This window comes from Pinus tabuliformis, chromosome 1_2 (assembly GCF_031772625.1).
Source record: "Pinus tabuliformis cultivar Carrire ecotype Pingquan chromosome 1_2, CPIR1, whole genome shotgun sequence".
Lineage (NCBI taxonomy): Eukaryota > Viridiplantae > Streptophyta > Pinopsida > Pinales > Pinaceae > Pinus > Pinus tabuliformis.
The window spans coordinates 676,140,551-676,159,475 of NC_142298.1; the positions used below are offsets into that span (position 1 = coordinate 676,140,551).

General features: G+C 40.5%; 1 pseudogene; it reads right to left on the minus strand.

Moving 5' to 3' along the window:
* Positions 1–3,361: 3,361 nt before the first annotated feature.
* LOC149207491 (uncharacterized) overlaps positions 3,362–18,925 on the minus strand; it is a 67,883-nt pseudogene continuing 52,319 nt past the window's right edge.

The following is an 18,925-nucleotide window of genomic DNA, read 5'->3' on the forward strand; positions in this document are numbered from 1 at the left end:
CAAACCAAGACAATGGCTTTTTATCTTTTAAAATAAGAAATAAAGAAGATGGAAAATGAAAAAAAGAAAATATGTGGAAACATATCATTTTGGATTTACTCTTAGAAATTATACTCTGAAATGGATGGGACAATGAATGATTGAATGGTTAAAAGGTAACCCTGTCGAGACTATAAACGTTTGCTGACAGTAGATGCTCTACCTATGACAATGGAGCCATTATATAAGCTAAGTTGGAGAAATCTTCTGGTTTTATCTTTATCAACCAATCAAGGCTTAAATAAACTTAGAATGTTTTTATTTTTAAGATAGCAAAGGAATTGCAGAAACATTTTTCATTATGTTCAGAGTTATTGATTATCTAATTATTCTTAGATTTTCTCTATACTCAAAGGTTTTCAAATTAAGAAAGTTAGAATATTGCATTATAACTGTTTCTTCCAGTGAATTGCCAATTGTTGTGTTGTACAACAACCCCCCATTTCTTAAAAAAAATTTACAAAAAACTTTAATTAGAAATGGGTCCCTTTTTAATAAACTTAGTAAATTAGTGATTTAATAAAATCGCTTTCCTGGCATTAATCATATCACACATAAAAACCCTTATCAAAAGGCCCGATGCAATAGAGCTATTATCCAAAACCTTTTGATAAAATATGAAATATCCTTTTAGAAAGCCATCATAAGTAAATCTCCAATGCAATAATGTGATCAAAGATCGCATATCGCTAAGTTAAGCCACAATGCATCCTAAACACTCTTTTCTAAACCTCTGATCTAATAGTATAAACACAATCGACAATCGTGCATATTACATGACACATAGCGGAAGCCCTTTCGAACTTCTCGATTGCGATATCATAAAGTAAGAAACATGTTTCAAGAACTGCCAAAAGGTTTTATTGGCAGGCAGAAACCATAAAAGTAGTAATAGATGAAAAGGTAATAAACCAAACAATACGTTGATCACCCCTCTGCCTTATTATATTCTTTCATCGCAATCGGAGCTATCAGTTCGAACGTTAATCCTGACCCACTGAATCCCCTGATTGCAATTCACAATTTATTGTTGATCGCTGATCGGGAAAATCCAAAGACATGTTTGAAAGGATCATCAAGCATATGTCTGATGCGACAGGTAATTATTACTTTTATTTACTACGATTGGTAGTTATGATGGTCATTAATTTCACAGTTAAGGGTGAATCCTTCGTGGATTTCACTCATGGTGATACTTAATTACATTTGGTTTATCATATGTGAATTACCTTACCTATTTTCATTATGTGTTAGCTTTCAACAAAAATATTTCTCTATTACGTTTTCCATTATCTATGCAGAACTACTCTGAGCTCATGAATCCAGAAAAAATGGGAAAGGAGGTGAAGAAAGCCAAGGCCCCTGTCATAGTTAAAGAACTAGAGCAGAATAAGAAAGGATTGATATCAGATACGACTTGCCTCGATTTAGCAAAAGCAAGATGGGAGAGTATCTATAATTTACTAGAAGCAGAAGAGCCTGAAGAACTCGAAGAAGAAGCTACAACATATTCTACAAGCAAATAATAGAATACACTGAAATAATTGGCCTGCTCATACCTACACAAAATAGCAGCATGTGCCAAGGTTTTGCCATATAATGACGTGGTCAGATGGATTGTTGAGAGCATTGCAACCACAGACAGGACATTCACTACAGCCGAAGGAAAAGTGTTCGGATCATTTAGAGTAGACGATCTTAGACAAATGTACCTGTTAGCGCTCGAATTTGGCCTCAGGCTGAGGAAGGCAAAATCCAAGGCAACATCAAACCACTTAGCCTCGTAGCTAGCCCTACGAGGACAGGAGAGGGCTCTCTCCGGGTCTATCTTGGCAAAAGGTTTTCAAAGGGCTGAGATGACCAATAAAGAACACTAATTTTAGGCTAGTAAACTGATAAAAAAGGGGTTTTTAATAAAATGATGGGGTTTTTCTGGGCTGCATGGGGCAAAGAAACAGCTTGAACAGAGAAATGTAATCAAAAACACAGATTTTCCCCTGAGGCAAGGTAGGCAAGAAAGTTCAACATCAAATTAAGATTAAATGGAATGGCAATACTGCTGAGGAGCTGACAAGGGCATAGAAGATGAATCCTTGTCAAACAGAAGAAAACATTAAATATGAACAAACTTAAAGGCAGAGCATATAAATTATGAATTCTACCTTAACACTTCATTTGTTCAAATGGAAACGATCATGAAATGAAATGAACACATAACAGGCTATACATGAAACAAAGGAGGACACAAATGTTAAATATCATACCACAGGAATCTCAGAAGCCAGAGCTGTGTATTTTCATTAAAATCTCTGTCAAAACTGTACAATAGAAGCTCTCTGTTCTCCACCAGCTCTCAGAACTCTCTCCTTCCTCTCTTTTTTTTTACAAATGATTTTTTTATACATTAAATAAACTCTTCCAGGGGAAAAACAAATCGACCCCAAAAACAGGGACACTGTTTCAACTAAAGCCATGAAGATAGAAAAGAATCCTCCATCTGCTCTTAAAGATAGAAAAGCCTTCCATTATTCCAGCGTGAAGACAGAAATAGGCAATCGAACCTTTGAACGCCACTTTGCAAGTGCTCTCAAATTTCTGGAGATACGCTTTGCCACTCTACGGAAATTGCTAAAATATGGGTCAAACTGCCACATATGCTCTTTTAGATGAATCGAATGCCCACATATTGGAACGATTGCCATGTTACTGATATCTTTAATTCATCATCTTCCCTGATGCAAATATCAGTGATGTAGTTTTGGGCTCCCTTATTCTCATTATGACTGCTGCAAAACGCTTGGGATTGTACTCTGCATTTCGAGCTTGAAGAGAAATGGCTTTCAAGTCCAATTTGCAATCCAAGTTTATAGTGGACACTATATTCTGGAGGGTGGGAACGATGCCTGAAGGATGCTTCTCGAGATCCACTGGCTGACTCCCTTCCAAGACTTGTTCGGCCATGCTCTTCAATACACAATCGATATTGAATGAAACAGAAAAGCTTTTATAATGCCCTCGGAAACTGAAATCTCGATCCTTTCTTATACTAAATCCTGAGGGAATCTCTTGAATCTGATTAGCTTTTGTATTTATAGGTGGTGTTTGAATTGAGTTGATTTGATTTGTCCCAGTTTTTATAGAGCATGTGGATTGTAAATCCTCAAAAGGGCGAGGAGAGAGCTGTTGCGGCAGAGGAGTCTCGAAGAAAATATATGAGATAAAGTACAACATTATCCTTCCGCAAAGACAAAAAAGTAATGAATTATAAAAATTGCAGGCTTCCATTTGATGTCAATGACAACTATGATGAAAAGGCCTTCATCTATTCAAGAGCAGAAATGACTAAAGGGGCCTTGTCGGGAGATCTTTGTTTATAATTCTTAACTAAAGAGGTCGCTGCAAGAAAGTGTAACTCTGAGCCTTCTTTTTCATCTTTACCACGGCCCTTCGTTATTTGATTGATGGCCGCTCCACACAAGCACACACCATATAGAGCTCAAGTATTTCTTCCCCCACTCAAGTCGATAGCCACAGCATAATATATTTTTATTTTTTTTTGCCGGTTTAAAAATTTCAAGACTGCCAAGTGTATAAAGCACCTCAACATATGATAAGTGAAAGAATGGATTTGATGGTTGAGCAAGTATTAGCTCTTCAAAACAAAAAGCTGTCTGCTTACACATTTGAAGAGAAATGTATAAGTCTGCAAGTTCCCTCCATGCTCTTCCAATGGATGCTCTTCCAATAGGCCTGAGTAAACTTTGTCTGCTCGTGTCCAGGATCCTTTAGCCTCAAACCACATTCCTTCCAGCCTACCTACTCTGGTACTGTCTGGAAACTTCTTCAAAATAATTTGAATGTATTCCTTTGCAATTTCCAAATGCCCACAGTCCATAGCCGCAATGGATACTTGCTCATACAAAGTCCATACTTTATTTGCAATGGCAGTGAAAGACCTGATGCCACCGCCACCTACAGGTCCATTGGTATAAAGAGATTCAAATTCCTGTGTAAAATGAACTGCATGATCCTTCTCAGTGTAAAACTCGGAAGCAGCTACATCCATGCCAATAACAACCTTGCCAGTATAGCCTGCTTTCTCAATGGAAATCTTCAATAACTCGAGGCCTTCTTTATTCTCCTGAATATTTGGAGCAAAGCCTCCTTCGTCTCCAACATTTGTTGCATCTTGACCATACTTTTTCTTAATTACAGCCTTCAGATGGTGGTAAATGAACCCATCTGCATGGCCTCTCTAAATGAAGAAGCTCCAACGGGTAGAATCATAAACTCCTGCATTGTCAGTTTATTTCCTGCATGTGAACCTCCGTTAATGACATTAAAAGCAGGTACTGGCATCACCAAAGTTTTGTTACCAGCAATGTTTGCAATATGCTGAGAAAGAGGTATCTTCTTAACATAAGCCCTTGCTTTACAAACAGCAAGAGATACAGCTAATATAGCATTTGCTCCAAGCTTTTGTTTGCACCAGCCCCATTGATTTTGAGTTCCATCAAGCTCCTGTACCATGAAGTTATCGATTCTAGTCTGATCTACTGGATCCTTGCCAATAAGAGCTGGTCCGATAATTTTATTTACATTTTCAACCGCCTTTGAAACACCCTTTCCCATGTAGTTCTTCCCTCCACCACAAAGCTCTAGTGCTTCATGCACACCAGTGGAAGCACTACTTGGAACAACAACTCTGGAAAGATAACCATCAGAAAGATAAATATCGACCTCGACAGTGGGATTTCCACGACTGTCAAAAATTGATAATGCCTCTCTTCTCCTTGTGTTCTTGCAGAACTTGCCTCAAAGACATATTACTCACAGAGTCACCACTAACAGGCACAAAATCACCTCGGATCACATTTTGTTAATCAATAAGATGCAGGGCATTCCCAGCGCTAACACAATCATTTGATTCAACAGCTGTGACAATGAATTTTGTTTGGGATTTCCAGTGAGACCTCTCCAAATAGCTTGTAACTTGCTTTGCCTCTGATTGCTGATGATGTTTTTTTTTTTGTTTATGCTTTTGCAGAGATAGGATCTGAGGAAGCTGCTGCCTTTTGAAGAGATGGAGAATTTGATACATATTCTAAAAAAAACACATTTAATGATTTCTTCTTCAAAACAGGGTTTTGAAGAAGAATCAATCTCACATTTGACATACAAGACAGAGTCTAACAGTACCATTTACCCCAACCAGAGAAGTAGTATAATAAAGCATTCTTAGAAGCTTTTGCCAAGGAAAATGACATTGAATCAGACCCTATCAGGCAATGGAGACATTTTCCAACAAAACAAAAGCACGAGACATCGGGTATGTACTTTGTAGATTCAGTAGCCTCTCCTTATTGTTATGCTGGTGCAATGATGTGCAGACTCTTTGGAGTCCATAATTCTACTAAGTTCTCTATAGATATGGTTCCTTTAATGGAGGCTAGAATTAATGGCTATAACATGCACTGGGAAAACATTATGTCTAATAAAATGGCCACCGAGATACTTGAATATAGAAGAAAGAGGTCCGTGACTACCCGGGTGATACCTCCCTTTTACATCAGTGCCTATATTATGGACACCATTTGTTTTAGTTCTGAATACCCCATTCTTGGATGGAAATGGACTCCCCAGGATCCCAATCCCGTTCACATCTATCACAAGGAGCTATGGAAAGACCATTATAAGAACCACCTATATAGAATTTGTCATGGTTTTATTCTTCCTACACATTATGCCATGTTCAATAAGCCTGCTCCTAGGTTATCCAAGGAGGCAATGGTCGAATTAACAACAATTTGCAGTTGGTTTGGAGAAGAGAAATTCACCTATATAAGGCTTTTCGTAAGTCTTATTGATCATCATGTTCTTCCCCTGTACATCCTCAATAAACTATTGGCCTGGGAATTAGCATATCATATAACAATTGCAGGGATGTCAAAGATCCTTAGGGATTATAAGAAACACATGTGGCCTACATTTCCCCTTCGGTGTGGTGCCTTTACCCTGCATGATTTTAAACATGCAGAGAAATAGGCCGAGAAAATCAAGTTGTTAAAACTTGCAACTATTCCAAAAAGGCAGTATGACCCTAGAAAGGTTGCCTACAATGTTACCTCTCAGGGTAAAATCGCTAGATTTGATCACGATGAGGATAGCTTTGGCGACTTGTTTCCTTTAGCAGAAATATTTTCCCAAGTAAAAGAAATGGCTAAGACTAAATTGGGAACACAAGGATTAGAAAAATTCAATAGGCTCAGGGCCCAGAGATTGGAAACCCTACCCCTAGATTTATTAAAAATGACATCTATGGTATGACCTCAAGGCTACGTTGAGGAGAAAATTACTAAGAATGCTCCCGAAATTGAAAAGGTTCCTGAGAAGAAGAAGATATCAAAACAGGAGAAAAAGCAGGTAACAATTAGTGAACCCCTTGATACACACATTAATGTTGACCCTAAGTTAATCATGGAATGGGAAAAATTTGATTCTATCATCAGTAATCCAGAGAACACCCAAGGGTTCACTACACTAGAGGTGTCTACAGCACATAAATCAGTAGTCAACACAATTCTAATTGTAGAAACAAGCGGCCCACCCAAGCTTCATAAAGACATAGAGATCATCCCTGAAAATCCCACTGATGAGATTGTTTTACATATAGAAGAAATACCACCACTGGATGTCTTCTACAACCCTAAGCATAGGGTTGTAGTCAAAAGACAGAGGAAGAAGAGGAAAATTGATCACTCTCCTCTTTTGACTCCTCAGATGGAAATGATGAATGTGGTATGGAGGGAGGAAATAAATCCCTCCAAAGATTTAACCAAACTTTCTTAGTATGCTGGAGCATATACAATGACAACAATAGATAAGGCTTCAGAGGTTAGTCATTTGTTGAAGGAAAAAGACCAGGAGATCATTTAGCTAGAGGCACAATCAGTAGAATGACAACAAAAAATAGAGCAGCTTGAACAGCAGCTCGCAGAACAAAGACAACTTAATGAACAATGGAATGAGAAATTAATTAATGAAAAGAAGTGAATTGATGAACAAGCCATCCATAAGCAGTAAGAGTTGTCTCAAGCATTGAGCAAACTACAACTATTGAATGAGCACGTGAAGAAATCAAAAGAGGAGCAGATCACCCAAATGAAATATCAAATAGAATGATTCAAAGGATATCCCCAGGTAGATGAATTTAGAACTGAAGCCCTGGAGATGACCAAAGATTTATCCCGACAATTGGACCTTTTGTGTCATAATATAAAATTGGTCGTTCCTTTATGTGATATCTCAACAGCTATGATCGAAAAATCAGTGGATGCAAGGCTTGAGTTAGAGAAGGCAAATGAAAGATTAACTAATTGTCTATCTTGGCAAGATTCAAATGAAGGGAAAGTTGCGAATATGCTAAAGATACAAGAGTCACATAAAGAAATTATATTTTCCAAATGGGAGTCTCACTTAATGAAAGCTGAGAAAGCTACATCAAGATGCAGATCAACAACAAATAATCTAATTGAATTAATCAACAATAGTCTGTATTTATCTAATATAATAATAGAATGCTCTCCAGGAAAACTCTTGATCCAAGTGGATATTGGTGGCCACCTGCCAAGTCCACCTGGACCCCCACCATTCTTTCTCTCAGCATTTTCAGTTTCCTTAATTGTAGTACAACTTACTATTTTTAGCAGTTTTTCGGGTCCTGAACTTCCAGAGCCATTTTGAGGCCCTAAACGACATTTTTTGGGAAATATGGGACAACATGGGTCCTTGGACCCATGTTGCCTCCCAAAGTGGTAGTGCTCGGATAGATCTTTCTAACGAGCTATTGTATGCGTCAAACAGAGATCGTATGCCAAAGTTACGACCCCGGGAAGTTGGTGTACCAATTTACCCAAACGATGCCCACAGTTTGGCGTTTTGTCTTCTAGGGTTAGGTTTTGGAATGTTAAGGGTTTTCCATTATTTCTCAACAATAAATAGGCCTTCGAGCCTCATTGTAACACAGTTCAGAGGCATGTAGCCACCACATCTCTTCTCAGATATCAGCTACCATCGCCCTAGCTAGTTTATTTCCATTACTGTTTGTAAGCATATTTCAGTATTTTACATTAATGAAATGAAGTATTATTTCCGCTGCATATCTGTGTTTATGGTTATCTCTGTAATTTGTTGCGTTCTTGTTTATGTCTGGATCAGTGGTATCAAAGCGGTCTACTTTTTCTCTGTTTTTCTTTGCATGTCCCCAACAAGGTCGGGATATAAGGAGTTAGGGCTTGAACTGGTCGAACCTTTGCAAGACCAGCCTCGCAAATCACGACGGCCTCCCATGGCGGATGAGAAGAAAGACGAGGGGGCAGGAGATCCTATCAAAATCTTGCTCAAAGAAGCCCTCGAGTGACAACGGAACGCGATGATGGACAGCTTTGCCCAGATCCTTCAGCGGCTACCTAGAAGCGATGCATCGACTTCCAGCAGCTACTCTGGAAATGCCACACCCTTTAAGGTACAAGTTAATTTTTAAATCCCCATATTCGAGGTTCAGATAGACGCAGATGCCGTAGATAAATGGTTAAATCTACTAGAGGGTTATTTTTCTGTTCATGAATTTTCGAGTCGGGAAAAGATTGTTTTCGCTCTTCTCAAAGCAGCTCCCCACGTCAAGGACTGGTGGGAAACCTACTGCGAGTAGAAGGATGAAAGTACTGGCTCACTATTTTTAGCCGCACCCACTTGGAATTCATTCCGGGATGCCATCAAGGAGCAGTACTACCCTGTCGGAAGCTATGAGGATGAATACATAAAGTGGACCACGCTGCGACAGGGAAGGGACCAAGACGTGCCAGAGTTCACCAATCTTTTCCATACCCTTCACACAAAGTTGGGTATCAAGGATTCAGAGCAGCATTTGATACTCAAATACAGTGGCTGCCTGCACAAGTACATCCAGGAAGAAATACAATTCCTGAACATCTCCTCGCTCAGCACAGCATATCGATATGTTGTTAAGGTCGAGCAGAAGTTTAAACAAAAGAAGCGAGACTTTGGATCTGCAAATCCAAAGTAGGGGAAAGGTGCCCCTAAACCACAGACCAAAGGACAAAGCCAAGGCGGGGCAGCCCAAGACAACCCGCCGAAGCTGCAAGCAAAGGACAGCACCGCGAAGCCGAAAAAGGACATGGTAAAATGGTGTGAGTTCCATAAGAGCTCCACTCACAACACAAGTGAGTTTCGGGCCAAGCAGTCACTGGTGGCTGAGCTAAAGGTTTCATAATCAGATTCATGTTCCGACTCTGAGTCAGAACCCGACAAGGGGAATGACAAAGGAAAGCAGATCATTGATGTGAATCCCAACGCCACTGTTGCTACCGCCAAAATCCAGAAAAATGAACCCGAAGATCCAGAGGAGGAGAAGCGTCTCTTCCACTCCCAGATGTGGGTAAAGGGCTCCCCACTACAGTTCATTGTTGCTAGCGGGAGCCAAAAGAACCTCATTTCAGTAGAGGTCATGAAGTGGTTGGGCTTACTGACCACAGCACATCCACAACCGTACACCATCAGGTGGCTTCATCAAGGACGAGATCTTCGCGTGAGCCAGCAGTGTCGCCTTCCATACAACATCAAGCCCTTCACGGATGAGGTATTGTGTGACATTGCTCCCCATGAAGTTTGTGATGTATTATTAGGGCAGCCATACTTGTGGAAGCGACATGCTGTGTATGAATCAAGGCCCCGTGCTGTTATTATTACATTGGGAAATAAGTTGTACATGATACTAGAGGTAGCACCACCTACCGCCATCTCTTTGATTACTGCAAAACAATGCAGTAAGCTCATTTCCAAAACCGGGAAATTTGTTTTCTTGATGATACGCCCTCAAGGAAAGAAGAAGACGGTGGCCGCGGCCTCCAGACTGGGCCCCTCTGCACGACAACTACAGATGGACAAGGTCGTGGAGGAGTACAAGGACATCTTCACCTCCCCCGCAGGGGTTCCTCTTCACTGTCAGGTCAAGCACTCCATCAATATAACCCCAGGTGCGCCGCTACCCAATGGACCAATTTATCGGTGCTCCATTCTAGAGAACAATGAAATCAAGAGGCAGATTTAGGAGCTCCTGCGGAAAGGTCACATCCGTCCGAGTTCATCGCCTTGTGGGAGCTCGATCGTGTTGGTACAGAAGAAGGATGGGACGTGGAGACTCTGTATTGACTATCGGGCGCTGAACAAGATCACTGTCCGTAATAGGTACCCGATCCTGCGGATTGATGACCTCCTAGACCAACTAAAGGGGGCGAAATATTTCAGCAAGATCGATATGAAGTCAGGATATCACCAGGTAAATCGAACCCTCTGATGTCTGGAAGACTGCCTTCAAATCCAAGGAGGGCCTTTTCGAATGGTTGGTTATGCCTTTCGGATTGACGAATGCTCCTGCAACCTTCATGAGGCTAATGGATTATATCTTGCGGTCATTCACCAACTCATTTGTAGTAGTATATTTGGATGACATTCTGATCTTCAGCCAGAGTTGGGAAGAGCACCTCCACCACATCCGACAGGTTCTCCAAACACTGCAGCAACACAAGTTATGTGCCAATTTGGAGAAATGCACTTTTGGCATGACCTAGGTTCAATATCTGGGATACATCATTGATGAACAGGGGGTGCATGTGGATCTAGCCAAGATCCAAGTCATTCAGGATTGGCCATCTCCAACCACTCTAAAAGAGCTCCGCAGCTTTCTAGGTCTTGCCAACTTCTACTGCAGGTTCTTGTTGGGGTTTTCTCATATTACTTGGCCCTTGAGTCAAGTCACCAAGGGAGGAGCGAAAGAAAAATTATTTTGGTCTAAATCTCAACAAAAGGCATTCATAGAGTTGAAGGATCGCCTCTGCATGACACCAGTGCTCACGTTACCAGATTTATAGCAACCATTTGAGGTCGAGACAGATGCCTCTGACTATGCTATTGGGGCAGTCCTTACTCAACATGGACATCCAGTGGCATATCACAGTGAAACACTTTTAGACACAGTCTGGAAGTACCCCACTTATGATAAAGAGATGTATTCCATTGTGCAGGCCTGCCGACAATGGAAGCATTACATTTTGGGGAAGGAAACGGTCATCCACACAGACCACCGACCCCTGCAGTTCATACAAACCCAAGGGAAATTGCAGAATGATCGCCATCAGAAGTGGTCTACATACCTGCAACAGTTCCACTTGAATATCAAGTATAAGAAGGGCAGCACCAATAATGTTGCAGATTACCTCAGTCGACCACCGATCATGGCGTTAACCACTGTGCTCAACTCTTGTGGGCACGAGACTTCTGATTGGCCACTTCTCTACAAAAGCGACCCAGAATTTCGCCACACATACCAAACACTCTTGGAGGGTTGGCATGTTCCAGATTTTCACCTCCAGGATGCCCTGTTATGCCACCTAGGTCACCTTTATGTTCCTTCAAGAGAGCGTGCCAAGATGATTTGGGAAGCACACTACAGTCAGGCTGCTAGGCATTTCGGGGTCGAGAAAACAGTGGCAGTACTGCAAAATTATTTCTATTGGCCGAATCTTCGACAGGATGTTGGGAAGTACATCAGATCATGTACTACCTGTGCCATTGCCAAACTGACCATCAAGAAGCATGGCCTCTATACCCCATTGCCTACCCCTAGTTGACCCTGGGAATCCATCTCCATGGATTATATGTCAGGCCTTCCTTCCACTAAGCATGGAAATGACTGTGTTTTTTTGGTCGTCAACAGGTTCTCGAAGATGGCCATTATGGCGGCCTGCAAGAAGAATATCATAGCAGAAGCCACTGCTAAACTCTTCTTTGAACGAGTGTGGGTGCACTTTGGGATCCCACAGTCTATCATCTCAGATTGGGACAGTCGGTTCCTCAGCACATTTTGGTCTAGTCTCTGGTCAATGCTGGACACCAAACTCACAAAGTCCACAGACTTCCATCCTCAAACGGATGGCCAGACAGAGGTTGTCAATAGGATGATTGTGCACATTCTGCGCATGTATAACTCAAAGCATCCACGCACATGGGACGAGAGCCTCCCCTATGTTCAGCACAGCTACAACTGAGCTCTTCAAAGCTCCACTGGCCATAGCCCTTTTCGGGTGGGTTTGGGATTCCAGCCACTATGCCCCATTGATGTGGCCATGCCACTTGCAGCTACTCACATAAATTCAGCTCATGTCCAGTCCGAAATAGATAAGGCCACCAGCTTCATTGAGCGCATCCAATATATTCGCCAACAGGTCCATGACATTCTGGAGAAATCAAATGCCAAGTACAAGCAGCGACATGATCAACATCGGGTGCCACACAAGTTTCAGGTGGGCGACAAAGTCTGGTTGCATTTGCAAAAGGAACGCCTTACTGGAGCCTATCCGAAGCTGAGACCACTCTGATATGGTCCTTACACCATTACTAAGGCTGTGGGAGACAATGCATTTGAGCTTAGAATTCCCCCATTCCTTGGCCTGCACCCAGTGTTCAATGTGGACCGCCTTCGGCCATACTTTCCACCATTGCTAGACACATCCGACATTGCAGAACAACTCACACCCACAGAATTAAATCCAAATTGCATGGAACAAGCTGCAACTAATCGGATCATGGACACACAGATCAATAACACTCACCAACAGAATATCCAACTGTATCGAGTTGTCAAAGCGGGCCAACTCCTTCACCAGGGCAAGTGGATCACCAGGGAACAAGTTCAGCAAAAGTTTCCTCATCTCATGGAGGAACTCAACGCAATGGGGACCATTGCTTCCTAAGTGGGGAGGAATGATCTAGGTGGATATTGGTGGCCACCTGCCAAGTCCACCTAGACCCCCACCATTGTTTCCCTCAGCATTTTCAGTTTCCTTAATTGTAGTACAACTTACTATTTTTAGCAGTTTTTCGGGTCCTGAACTTCTGGAGCCATTTTGAGGCTCTAAACGATGTTTTTTGGGAAATCTGGGGCAACATGGGTCCATGGACACATGTTGCCTCTCAAAGTGGTAGTGCTCGGATAGATCTTTCGAACGAGCTATTGTATGCATCAAACGGAGATCGTATGCCAAAGTTACGACCCCGGGAAGTTGTGTACCAATTTACCCAAACGGGGCCCACAGTTTGGCGTTTCATCTTCTAGGGTTAGGTTTTGGAATGTTAAGGGTTTCCATTGTTTCTCAACAATAAATAGGCCTTTGAGCCTCATTGTAACACAATTCAGAGGCATGTAGCCACCACATCTCTTCTCGGAGATTAGCTACCATCGCCCTAGCTAGTTTATTTCCATTACTGTTTGTAAGCATATTTCAGTATTTTACATTAATGAAATGAAGTATTATTTCCGCTGCATATCTATGTTTATGGTTATCTCTGTAATTTGTTGCGTTCCTGTTTAAGTCTGGATCAACTCCCAAAGGTAAAATCATTAGAACAACAATGGAAACAAGAGCTGATGCAAAGAGAAAAACTGATCAGAGGCATTCACAGCCTAACATGGGAAATGTTTTGGTTTTTCCTTGTAAAACCACACAGTCAGCAAATGGCAATGAAGTGTCTCATAGATGCGATCAACCACATGATCCCTGAACTTGCCGATGCCACATTTACAGCTCAGTTAGACTCTCGTATGAGTCAGCCACCAAAGGTCCAGCCAATGCTTGCCATTTGTCAACTGCAATCACAAGAAGGTAAGCCGATACAGTAATCCTTTCGACCGACTGCAGCACTACTATTTTAAGATAAATCCTATATTTTTGAGTTTTTGGTTATACCAGCTCATATCGACTTTCTTTCTTAGTTTGTTATTTTTTGTAGTATTTATAGACCCTTTCATGTTTTTGGAAAGGGTCCTAAATTTTGCATTAAGACTTAAATTGGAGGTTGCACTATTGTACTTCCAATATATATTTTTATAAAAGACTAGACCAGAATTTTGACAAAGAAGGCTTTTATGTGTTGGCATTATGACACAGGTTTGGTGCTATGACATAGATGTTGTCCTTGATGGAAACTCACTCAAATGACAGATCACATTTTAGGCTCTTGAATGAAGGAAAAAGAGATATACGTAAGTTCCTCTTAACCAAGTCGAGTATACACACAGGTTCAACGATCATAAGGCGCATATACGTATGCACGCACTTTCATGCAAGGAAAAGCATGTACATGTGGGAAAACTCATTTTTTGTCCATGGTATTTAGTCCTTAGTATTTAGACCTATGGTTTTGGACCATGGTATCTCGTCTGATGTGTTGAACCCACGTATTGGGTCCATGGTATTGATTCTCTATGGTTTTGGACCATGGTTTGAGTAAGGCCTAAGACTATAAAAAGAGAAGGAGATTGTTGGAGAGGTAAATCCCCTCTACGGATAGAGGCGATCCCTACTAGCCCAGAACGGGTCTAGCAACAATCAGTCAATGCTACCATGCAAGTTCTTAATTGCAATTAAAAGGTAGGCAATGAAAACCTACTTGGATTCCAACGTTAATGTTTGATGAAGAGACGTCGCTCTCGCTCCTTCGCTTTGGCCGGTCACAATCCTCCACGATCCTTGTGAATAGACACCTGCACACACAAAGAGAAACACAAACACAAGCGTGAAATCTAATAAATGCAATTATAAATCAGTCAGAAAGGACATAACTCACATTAACCATTACAAAGACAAATGAGAGTGGAACCATAATAGTAGTCATCTATTATTAATCAATAACAGAGAGGAGTACAACCAAAGTTCTGACGTCGAATCCTTCTCAAGAGGGTCCAGCCAGTAAGTCTCTTAAGCATTCACCCTTGGAGGTAGATCTCCCAAGACAAAAACTCTCTCTCACACAAGTTTACACAAGAAAGCAACACTTCACAACCTTCCTTAAGCTCTCTAGTAATCCCACACTTGTCACACCAACTACCTATCAAATTCACACACTAGCAGCAGCACTCTAAGCACTATCAATTCCACACTGTCCAAACTAGCTGCTCATGGGAATGGTAGAGGCTTAAATAGGAGAAGGAGTCTCCATGAATGGTGGGAGGATGAGCTTATCTCCAAGGAAGGTGGCTCAAATGACGAAATAGACATGCCAGAGAAGGGAGGGCGACATTTACAAGGCCAACAACCAGGTCTGGAGTCATCTGGAAAGCCGCCTGTTAGAACAAACTCGCCCAAACAAGATTAGCGCGGGTGTATCACTGCACTGGAGTGCTGACATCGCATCTGAATAACAGGGAAGGTTATGTCAGCGCGACCCAATATGAATAGAAGATGCGCTGGTTCATGAAATTCGACCAGCGCGGGAAACACGTGTGCTTCCGCGTTGGAAGCGCATTCATTGTATTATGAGGCACCAGTCAGCGCGGTTATTTTAATAACAGTCACGATGATGGGAAAAACTTTGGCAAAGTGGGTCATTTGGCAACATTAGAGAGCATGAGCATGATTAATTTGAACTCATGACATAGTGGGGAGACTGACAGGGAGATAGTGACAAATTACTGTGTAGCAGAGATCATTTGGAAAATGTATTCACTCAAGCATTGAATATCTTATGAAGAGCAAGATCTAGAATTGGGTTATGGTGCATAGCTGGATCTGAACCAAGGAGGAACATGAGCGCAAGAAGAAGGATAAGTTCTATTTATTGGGTCAAGATATTAAGGCTTGAATAGTAGTATCTTTGTGTGATTTTGATCTGTTATATTTGGTGCATGACTTGATCTATAAATCTGATAATCTGGGTATAACTCATGTCTGAATAAGTGAAAAGGATAAGTTATCTTTTATAGATCTATACGTAGGTTCGACACAACAGAGGCACGTATACACGCTAGTTCAGTAAGTCAAAGCAGTGTATACACTGATTGATCTTAATACAAAAGCATATGTACGCAGGTTATACATATTGAAGTAGTGTACGTCTCATGAAATATGTTTTAGCTACTTCTATTTATTGTTGCAGTGTTTTGAGTTCAGGATTGGTTTCTGGTTACTGTCAATGTAGTCTGGTTACATCATTTAGAGAAGTAATTATTTGATTTAGTTTTGATTGAAGCAAAGGAGATTGGTTGATGCAGATGTATTTGATGTTTGATTATTGTCATTAATGGATCCAGTCTAAAATTTTATGAAACGTGGTCCCTGGAAGAAAAGAGAAGGTTGTAGCCTTCTATAGGTTAGCACCTATGTACTAGTACATCAGCTAGTACAAGAGCTAAGGGGGTTGTAGCTCCCTTCCAGGAGAAGCTGGAAAATGAGAGAAGGTTGTAGCCTTTTACAGGTAGAAGCCTACGTACTGGTATAAGACTGCACCAGTACAGATCTATTGTAAAAAGAAGTTTCTGATTGAAAGAAGATAGAGACGAATTGCAGCAGATGGTTTTCACCCACATTGGGTTTCCACCTTATATCTTGTGTTCTTGTGTGTGGCTTTCTGTTCTATTTTTATGTTCCTAGTTACTGGTTATATGGTTATGACACACAGATTAATGATCAACATCTGAAGAATAAATTAAAATATAAGTCTGCAAGTTATACGCAAGTTTCCTTAACTATAGTTTCGTATATACGTCATTTTCACTAATTGAAGTAGCGTATGTAAAACGGATTATGAAATTAAAAATAATTGACTTGATAATACTGATTCACCCCCCCCCCCCCCCCTCTCAGTATTATTTCTAACAATTGGTTTCAGAGCAGGTCCTTCAGAAGAAGCTTGATCGCCTGAAGGAAGATCTATCATCATGAGCAACTATGAAAAAGAGGCATCGATTAGGCCACCAATCTTTGATGGGAGCAACTTCGTCTATTGGAAGGTAAGAATCACAGGCTATATTCAATCTCTTGGTATAGAAGTTTGGGATATCGTGGAAGCAAGATACACATTTCCTTCAGCAACTCCTATAGATATGGCTGATAAGAAGTAGTATGAAACAAATGCAAAGGCTGTCAATACTCTATTAGGGAGTTTATCTCAATCAGAATTTATCTAGGTTATGCAACTCAAAACTGCAAAAGAAATATGGGACAAGATCATTCTGAGCTATGAAGGAGATGATCAAGTAAAACGTGCAAAACTACAAACTCTCAGAATTCAATATGAAAATCTCAGAATGTACAATGATGAAAGTGTGGCTAATTATTTCTTACGTATAGATGAGATTGTTAATCGTATGAAAAACTTGGGTGAAGAGATAAAAGAAGTTACTTTGGTTGAAAAGGTTCTAAGATATTTGTATTCTAAGTTTGAATCAAAAGTCTCTGCCATAGAAGAAAAATAGGATCTACAGATTATTACCATGTCACAGCTGCACTAAATCCTAATTGCTTTTGAAATGAGAAAAGGGGGACCATCAGACAAGAGAGAAGTTGCATTCAAAGCTTCAAGAAAAGGAGATTACAATGAGTCACGACATATGTCAGAAGGAGAGGAAGAATCAAACTTTTTCAAGAACCTTCAACGAGGTTCTAGAAGATTCAGAGGTAAGCTACCTTTCAAATGCTTTGCTTGTGGAAGAGTCGGTCACTATGCATCCAAGTGTCCTCATAAAGATAAGCTTGATAAAGGTAAGGAACCAATTAGATGGAACAGAAAATAGAATGTAAGTAAGAAGAGCTATTATACACATGAAGACAGTGATGGATTTTCAATTAGTGATAAATATGAACAATGTAATGATTATAGACTCTTGATGGCTTTTGAAGATGATGATTTCTTAGATGCTATAGATGAAAATGATCTCTATGAAGAAATTTCTAAACTTAAAATCTGTTTAGAAGAAAAGAGTATGATTATAGATACTCTGACATTCCAACTTGCTGAAAGGGAAAAACACAATGAAAAGTTAGAATGTGAAAGTGTGGGACTTAGAAAAGATATTGAGAAAACAAAAGCTCTTAACCTTAGATTTGCTAAAGGATCTGAAACTTTAGATGAGATTATCAAAGTGCAGCGTTCTCCACTAATCAAGATAGGTCTTGGATATATTGGAGAAGCATCTCAAGCACAGAAGCCATCCACCTCCAAAAGTTTTCTTGATGCAGCAAGGAGAAGTGAACATGTTGACAATCGACAGCAAAGGCATAAAGCAGATCACCAGGTAAATCAGGGTCAATCTACCTCAAGGATGAACATAGATCACCAATTACATCAAGGATAATCTAATTCAAGGATGAACATAAGCTAAAATCAATTGCAGGTAAATCATTCTCAATTTGCCTCAAGAATGAATGTCTATGGAAACTACAATCACCTGGACGGAAGGTTTGATAATTGCAGGAATTTCTTCAATGGCCAATGTTTCTCTTGTCATGACTTTGGACACAAAGTAGCTCAATGTGTTGCCTACAAGACCATCATGACCATAGAATCACGAAATCAAAGGAGTGTGACTGGAATCATGAAAAGAACCTACAATAACTTTTCTGCTCTTGAAAATGAAATAGAATGTTCTATTTGTAACAACTTCGGTCATGAAGATTCTGAATGCAGGAGTAGGTTCTGGCAAACAACTTAGAAGAAGCAAGCTTCATTGAGTCCCAAAACATGGAGGAAGAAAGAACCACAACCAGAAAGATGTGGTATAGCCTTATATGTGGAAGGACAGGAAAATCAGTGGTACATCGACAGTGGATGTTCAAAATATATGACAGGTGATAAAGAAAAAATTCAGTCATATAGTGCTTTAGAAAAGGAAAGGAAGGTCTCATTTGGAAATGACCCCCTTGCACTCAAAAAAGGTAAAGGTTCTGTTCTTTTGAAAGAAAAGGCCAAAGCTGGAAATGTTATGTATGTTGGTGGCTTAAAGCATAATCTATTGAGTGTCAGTCAAATGTGT